Source organism: Macaca mulatta, chromosome 6 (assembly GCF_049350105.2).
Source record: "Macaca mulatta isolate MMU2019108-1 chromosome 6, T2T-MMU8v2.0, whole genome shotgun sequence".
Lineage (NCBI taxonomy): Eukaryota > Metazoa > Chordata > Mammalia > Primates > Cercopithecidae > Macaca > Macaca mulatta.
Genome location: NC_133411.1, coordinates 74,649,658 through 74,658,870, shown reverse-complemented (window position 1 = coordinate 74,658,870; position 9,213 = coordinate 74,649,658).

The following is a 9,213-nucleotide window of genomic DNA, read 5'->3' as shown; positions in this document are numbered from 1 at the left end:
ACCTGACATATTCATTTCTCTGCCGTAGGCCATTGTTCATCATTGCCAAGTGATTCACAGCACTTTTCTCTGATCTCTTATTACATCTAAGAAGGAGCAGGTAAAAGAACGGAAACATGTAAGTCTCTGTGGGTTCTCTTATAAAATGAAGAGAAAACAGTGACGATCACACATGTGACTCACTGCTCCACTCATCCTTGGCTTTGACGAGGGCAGAAAACCACATACTTGGGGAAATGAAACCAGGTACAACATAGCTATGGGTAAGCACAATTTGGCCAGAGAGAAGCAGTGTATGCGCATACTTAGGATGAAGCATGCACTCTCAGCATTCCCAGAGCCAACTACAGAAAACTCCAGGTAAAGTGATCTCCCTACAGGAACACAAACAGTTCTACAGAGATTTAAATTATAAGCAACGTGGTGCTCAGGAAAAGCCTCCACCAAACACCAAGATTTAACTGTGGTTTGGCATGGGAACAAAAGATAAAACTAAGCAAATCTTGGTGCTAAATGAGCTAACAAGAGTGAATGAAGCCTCTCTGCCACTTTGGTAGAATTTGTGATATTTTTAAGCACTAAATATTACTATAGGCAATTTTTTGTTAATAATGTCTTAAAATAAATAGACCCTAACATGGTTTTAGATGATTGAAGAGAAGTACTGGTTGAGTTCAAGGGTTTAAAATACCCTAGCACCTTTTTTTTTTTTCTTACCTGCAACTTTGGGCAAATTACTTAAGCCCTGTGAGCCTGTTTCCTCATTTATAACATAAGGATAGCAATAGCATTGCCATCATGGGGTACTGAGGGGATTAAAGGAGGTACAGGCAGGTACAGTGTTCAGTACAGTCCTGGCATACAGTAAACACTCCAGAAATGAGCCCTCTTGAGTGGCCGTCCTCTTTCACTGGAGCAGGGATGTGATAGTTGGGTGAGTATCTCCTGCCAGGGGCTCTGGCTCTAGGAACCCATCCCCTTCAGGTTCTGGCCTCCTTAGGCTAGTTCTGGCCTCCTTAGCCAGAATTCCAATTGAATTCTGCAGGCAATGGGAAACAAGGAAGGTTTTGAAGCATGCAAAAGATGTGGTCAGATTTCTTTTAGACAAGCCAAACAGGTAAAAGTTGCAGGATGGGTTAGGGGGAAGAGTCTCCAGAATGTGATTATAATAACTCAGGAAAGGAATGACTAGGGACAGAACAAAAGCAGTAGAAGTGACCTGGAAACGTAACAACAATAATGATGTTGTGCACCTTAAGAAACACTAATATTTACTGAGCACTCCTGTGAATCAAGAACTGGGCCAAGTGCTTTTAGGTGTCTTGATTTATTTAATCCTCACAGATCCTCAGAAAACAGATGAAGAAAAGGAGATTTTCAGAGGATAACCTGTAACTTGTATGAGGTCAAAAGTGACCGGGATTGGAACCCAAAGGCCTGTTACGGGAGCTGCAGAAAAATGATGACAGACTAGATTTGGTGGTGGAGAGAAACAAAAAGATAGGATGGAAAGAGAAGAACTTAAGGTAGATAAGATGCCAGAAACTGAATCAGGAAATATTTTTTCCCTCGCTTATTTCTTGCAGCAAATAATTTATATTGTTCTCCAGATGTTTCACAGGCAAATATATTGTCTTTCCAACCAGACCATATAACCTACCTGAGTATGGCATTACTTAGGTCTTATTTACTCTGTACCATATGTTCTCAATCAATAATTACTGGGCATCTACTGCAAGCCAGACACTGGGCTAGGCACCAGGAACAGAAAGATGAAAAGGACCAAAAGCTTTCTTTGACCTAGGAGATTTATAGACCAGTGGGAGTGATAATGGATTTTGATGTGATGTTACAGTGCAACCCTAGTGTTATACCTGAGGTGACCTGAGAGCATAGGTGTAAGAGCTTATCTAGATCCAACTGAGGAGGCCATGAAAGGATTGAACGGCAGTAATACTTGAGTTATGGATTAGCGTACACATTGGCATTCACTAGAGGAATAAACTGTAGAAGGACATTCCAGCCTGAAGAAACTACACGTGCAGAGGCCAGAGTTGCTAGGTGTTTGGGGTAAAAGACAAGTGAGAGTGAACAAGACAAGAGACAAGACGAGATTTCAAAGGAGCAGCCACTTAAGTGGCTGTGTGGTGGGAGATGAATAAGAAGTGGGGCAAGCTTGCAGATGAATAAACAAGTAATTCTGAAGGTTACAATTAGTGACCAGCCCGTACTTACTTGACTGGCTAGGAATAACTGATGTGCGGGATGATTTAACCTGAGTGTTGACAATAGAAGCAAGATGTGGCTGCCTATGGTGGCCTGCAATTCCTTATATGCATATCCTTTTCGACTTGACTTTGCTGCCTTCTCGTCAAGAGGTGGAGTAGATTTCATCACTTGGATCTGTAATCACGTAACTAGCTTTAGCAAGTGGGTCATTAGCAAATGTGATGCAAGCAGAAGCTTGAAAACTGCTTGCACATTGGCGTTTGCCATCTCCTGCTGCTCTCTGGGAATTCTTCCACCACTGTGTGAATAAGCCTGGGCTAGCCTTTTGGAGGATGAAAGACCTATCAGACAGAAGCCCTGTCCCAGCCATTCCTAAATAATACAGACGTGTATGAGTGATGCCAATGCAAATAATCTGGACTCAGCTAAGCTAGTCTAGATGGGAAGTGCCCACAAACTTCACAGAATAGTTAGAAATTATACATTTTATTACCTTAGCCACACTGAGTTAGTTTAGGCTCAGTGTAGTAACAGCAAAGAGGCCTCAGGTTCTAACTGTAGGGAGGATCTAGTATTGTTCTTCCCTCCAATCTTTATTAAGAAATTGTGGAGAGATACAGAGGGACTGATTTTTCCACCTCAAGGGGAAAAACTCTAGGTTATTGTCAGTTCATAAGCCTACATTGCACAAAGGAAGCTAACAGTTACCTATGGTCCCAGTAGGGAAAAGCTTAAACTTTTCTGCTTTGCTTTCTGCATAGTTAGGGTCATCTATTACTGGCATTTGTTAATCTGAAATATTTTGGAAGGGCGTTGAAAGAAGTTTCACAACATATATTTCTCCTGATAGGAACAGTCAGGAACACTGATAAGTATAAAATAAATGTGAAGCATGCGTTGTCTCTCTGTTCCACTCCCCGCCCCTACACTCCACTCTGATAAAAAGAGTAGAGATAAAAATGTTAATTTTTGACAGTTGAAACTTTTTGATAACAAAACCAACTTGAGACTAAAAGTAAGATGATATCTCTTAAATGTGTTTGCTTAAACACAGAGGGTGAAGACAGAGAGGTGTAATCTGCATACCTATCTCCAGGTTCTAAGACCTCAGTGAAGACCACCAAGAATCCAATTTGCATGACAGCAAACAGTTATCTGGGCCTGAGGCCTGAAAATCCAGGCCTGAGACACCAAGATTAAGGCTCTCCAGCAGTGAGAGGAAGCAGAGCTGGAAGTCCTAGTATTTACTCTCTTCAAACATTGCTCTCCAACTCACACATTGGGAAGGCCATTCATATCTCCAAACCTAACTTATACATCACCTCTTCAGAAGACTCCCTGATCATTGCATCCTAACAGAGTTCATAATTAGTTTGTGCTTCTAGTTTTGCACTTATCTGCCTGCATTATAAAGTACTTCCTTACATGTCTGCCTTATCCATTAAGCTGAGAATGGCTGCAGATTACAAGGGAAAGGGGGCTGTGTCTCATTCATCTAGCAAAGAGGTTGTGAAACAAGAAATAAAAAAACATATTTGCTGAATTAATAACTTAATAAATGAGGCACTCAGTAATGGAGAGTTGTGTTTTTGAATTAGAGAGTAAAGCTACTCAAATATCCTTTGGTATAGATGTTAAGAAACTTAAAGTTTCTCAACTGATGAAATAAACAGAAGGCACTCAATACTCTAAATCCTTGCTCTTCAAGATGTGGTCCACAAACCAGCAGCATCGGCATGATCTGGGAGTTTGTTGCAAATGCAAAATCCCAGGTCCTATTACAGACCTACTGAATCAGGATTTTTAAATTTTTATTTATTTATTTATTTATTTTTGAGAAGCAGTTTCACTCCTGTTGCCCAGGCTAGAGTGCAATGGCACAACCTTGGCTCACTGCACCCTCTGTCTCCTGGGTTCAAGCAATTCTCCTGCCTCAGCCTCATAAGTAGTTGGGATTACAGATGTCTGTCACCATACCTGGCTAATTTTGTGTTTTTAGTAGAGACGGGGTTTCACCATGTTGGTCAGGCTGGTCTCAAACTCCTGACCTCAGGTGATCCGTCCACCTCGGCCTCCCAAAGTGCTGGGATTACAGGATTTTTAGTTTAACAAGATTCCCAGGTGATTCACATAAACATTAAAGGTTATGAGTCACTGATTTAATTAAGACAGTGGCTTTTGTAGTTGACTGTATATTGAAATCATCTGAAAAACTCTACAAACTATTAATATGTTGGTCCTGTCTTTAGATATATTAATTTGAATGGTTTGGGACTTCTTTCTGACCTAGATAGAGTAAGAAAGACCTCATTTATCCTTATATCTTAAATGACAGAACAAAAACAGACAGAATATATAAAATAATGATTTTCAGATGGAAGTAGTTATCCACTGCTGAGTAAAAAGTTACTCCAAAACTTAGCAGCTTAAAACAACACACAATTTTTTGTCTCACCATTCTCGTGGTTCAGGAATCCAGACATGTTTTAACTGGGTCCTTGGGCTCAGGATCTCTCATAAGGCTGCAATCAGGGCATTCAGTGCTGTGGTCTCATCTGAATGCTCAACTGGAAAAGGATCCATTTCTAAGCTCACTCAGCTGGTCGTTGGCAGGATTCAGTTCCTTGTGGGCCATTGGACTGAGGTCCTCTGTTACTCACTGGCTATTTGCCAAAGGCTACCCTCAGTTCCTTGCCATCTGGATCTCTACAACATGGCAGCTTGCCTCATCAAAAGCCAGCATGAGTCTGCTGCAAGTTAGAAGTCATAGCCTTCTGTAACCTAATCATAGAAGTAACATCCTATCACACTTGCTTTATTCTATTTGTTAGTTGCTAGATCTCAAGAGGAGGGGGTTATATAAGTACAAATGCCAGTAGGCTGGTGTATTAGTCTGTTCTCACACTGCTCTAAGGAAATACCCAAGACTGGGTGATTTATAAAGAAAAGAGATTTAGTTGACTCACAGTTCCTCATGGCTGGGGAGGCCTCAGGAAACTTACAGTAATAGTGGATGGTGAAGGGGAGGCAAGCTGGGACTTCTCACATGGTGGCAGGAGAGAATGTGAGTGTGCAAGAAAACTACTATTTATAAAACCATCAGTTCTTGTGAGAATTCACTCACTATCATGAGAACAGCATGCAGGAAACTACCCCCATAATCCAATCACTAACATTCCTCAACACATGGAGATTACAGGTCCCTCCCTTGATCTGTGGGGATCATAATTTGAGATGAGTTTTGGGTAGGGACACAGAGCCAAACCATAACAGCTGGGATCATTAGGGTCCATCTTAGAAGGCGCCTACTACACAGATGTTGAACAGCAGATATCAAGAGACTGATTCCTGACAGAGGGTAAACAAATAAGGTCAGCTGAATAATTGTACCAGTTTATTGCTTAGGAGGCAGTTTAGATTGCAGTTCAGAGTTGAGGAAATCAAAGTTCAGTAGTCTCTTGAGGTAAAAATACAGGAAGAGGAGTTCAGGGAGGCTGAGGCAGTAAAATATTGTTGGTCAAATTACTAGTTGCCCAGAGAAAAAGCTTTGAGATCTATAGAGGGGTCCTCTTGAGTCTTTGCCTGCATACTGATCTGTGTGTGTCTGAGCAGAAACTATCTGAGGCCAGGAAAATAACCATCAGGATATTTAGGCAGAACAATTTCCAGAGTTTATACAGAGCAAGAGTGGAAAGTAATCATAATCTATAAGGTGTAGGATGGAATCAGATATTCTTTAGCCCCATACTACTAAAGGCCACTCTTTTAATTTAACAAAACTTGAAAGGAAGTCTTTAAAAGATTCAACTGATTCCAAATAAATTAGTTGTACACCAGGACAAAAACCCAACACTATTAAAAAGAATACCACAAAATCCAGTAATCAACAATGTAAAATTCACAACATCTAGCAATCAATAACCAATTAACAGGCTTACAATAAAGTAGGAAAATAAGAACTAAATGCATGAGAAAACTCAGTTAACAGAAGCAGTCTGAAATGACAGAGATGGTGGAACTAGCAGACAAGAATCTGAAAAAAAGTTAGAGTAGCTATTATAAATATGCTCTATATGTTTAAGAAGATAAAGGAAAACATGACCATGGCATGGAGAAAAAAATAATTATATAAAACAGATCCAAATAAACTACTGAAGAAAAAAAATCTAGCATCTTAAATAAAAAATACACTGTGTAGAATTAATAGTAAATAGACACTGAAAAGGAAAGAGCAATAAATATGAAAGCATAATAATGGAAATAACCAAAATGAAACAGAAAAACAACTGAAAAACTAAGAAGAGAGTAATAGTGACCTGTGGGACACTATCAAGTGGGCCAATATATGTGTAATTAGAGCCTCAGAAAAAAAGAGGGGAGGGAACAAAAAACATTTAAACAAGGGTCAAAATTTTCCAAATTTAATAAAACCTATAAACTTTCAGATTCAAGAAGCTCAACGAATTCAGGCAGAATGAAATAAAGAAACTGTACTTTGCCACATTAAAATTAAATTACTAAAATCAATTGATAAAAGTAGCTGGAGAAGAAAGATATTATATGAAAAAAGGGATAATGACAAGAATTATATTAAGCTTCTTACAAGAAACTATGCAAGTCAGAAGACAATGGTAAACCATCTTTAACGTATGAAAAGAACAAAATACCAATCTAAAAATCTTTACTGGGGAGGTGGGGATGGTTAATGAGTATAAAAAAATAGTTAGAATGAATGAATAAGACCTACTATTTAATACCACAACAGGGTGACTATAGTTGATAATAATTTAATTGTACATTTAAAAATAACTAAAAAGAATGTAATTGGATTGTTTGTAACACAAAAAACAAACCCCTGAGGGGATGGATACCCCATTCTCCATGATGTGATTGTTACGCATTGCATGCCTATATTAAAACATCTCATGTACCCCATAAATATATACACTTACTATGTAGCCACAAAAATGAAAAATAAAATAATTTAAATAAAAATAAAAAAATCTTTCCCCATAAAAATATCTTCAAATTTGAAAGCATACTAGAGATATTTTAAACAACCAAAATTCATTACCAACCAACGTGAATTATAAGCAAAATTAAAGGAAGTTCAATGATACCAGATGGAAATGCATAAAGTACTAAAGAGAGCCAGAAATGGTAAATATTTGAGTAAATATAAAATATTGCTTCTTTCTCTATTTAAAAATCATATACAAAAAATATTGATGGCTTAAAGTAAAAAAGTATATATTCTAAACATGTAAAACAAACCATATGAAGAAATAAAATTTATAGCAACAATTACACACAGTGAAAGTACAGAAGTGCAAGTAACAGGTACAAGGTGCATAAACTGTAGGTAAAATGATATAATATTAATATTATTTGACATTGGTCTTTGATAAAATAAAAATGTATATTGTAAACATTAGAGTAACCATTAAAAATAAATAAAACAAACAGGTATCACTAATAAGCCAAGAGTAGAAATAAGATGAAATCATTTAAAAAGTATTACTCTAAAAGAAGACTGGAAATAGAAAAGAAATGAGTAGATAGAACAAACATAAAACAAATAGTCAAATATTATATTTAAGCCCAGCCATAGAAATAATTACATTAAATGTAAATAGACTAAGTACCTTAATTAAAAGGCAGAGATTTTAAGAAAAAAGTAAGAGCAAGACCCAACTGTATGATGCCTTTACAAAAAAAAAGAAACTAGCTTTAAATGTACAGACAAAGATAGGTTAAGAGTAAAAGAATTGAAAAATATTTATGATGCAAACACTAAGTACAAAAAACCAGAATAGCTGTGTTAGTATCAGACAAAATAGACTTTAGAGCAAGCTTGTCAAAATCATGGCCTATGGGCCACATGCAGCCTAGGACGGCTTTGAATGCAACCCAACACAAATTTGTAAACTTTCTTAAAACATTATGAGATTTTTTTTTTTATTTGCTATTTCTTTTTTCAGTTCATCAGCTATTGTTACTGTTAGTGTATTTTATATGTCGCCCAAGACAATTCTTCTTCCAGTGTGGCCTAGGGAAGACAAAAGATTGGACAGTCCTACTTTAGAGCAAGAAATAATACGTTTCATAGTAATGAGAGGATATTTCACAGAAAGACATAAAAATTCTAAAGGTATATGCATATAATAATAGACCTTCAAAATAAATGAAGTATAATAAAACTGATAAAACCAAAAGAAGAAATAGATACAACCAAAATTATATTGGAGATTTAAAAATTCTAATCTTAGTCATTGGTGAAACAAGTAAACAGGAAATAATAAAGATATAGAAGACTTAATTGACACCATCAACCAATTAATATAATTGATTCTGTTTGAAACTATGTTTAATAGTTCATCCAATAATAGCAGAATACATATTTTTAAAGCACACATTGAAATTCACCAAAATAGATAATATTCTGAGCCCAAACAAGTCTTTAATAAATTGAAGTCACATGACATGTGTTTTCTGACCACAAAAGAATGAAACTAGAGATGAATACCAAAAAGGTATCTGGGAAGTGGTCAAATATTTGGAAATTATACAATACTTCTAAATAACAAATAAGGACAAAGAAGAAACTACAAGAGAAATGAGAAATAAATGGAATAAAAATGAAAACAAAAATATCAAAATGTGTGGGATGCAGTTTAAAATGTCCTTGGAGGGAATTTATAGCATTAAATGCTTATGTTAGAAAAGAGAAAAGATCTCAATTTAATTATCTAAGCTTCTCATCTTAATAAACAAGAAAAATAAGAGCAAATTGCAACTAACATGAGTAGAATAAAAGAAATAAAAAGACAAGAGCAGAAATAAATGAAACAAAAAGAAAAAAGACTGGAGAAAAATCTGTGAAACAAAAATCTGATTATTGAAAAGATCAATAAAATTGATAAGACTCTAGCCAGACTGATTACTTTAAAAATATATAACACAAATTGCCAATATCAAGAGTGA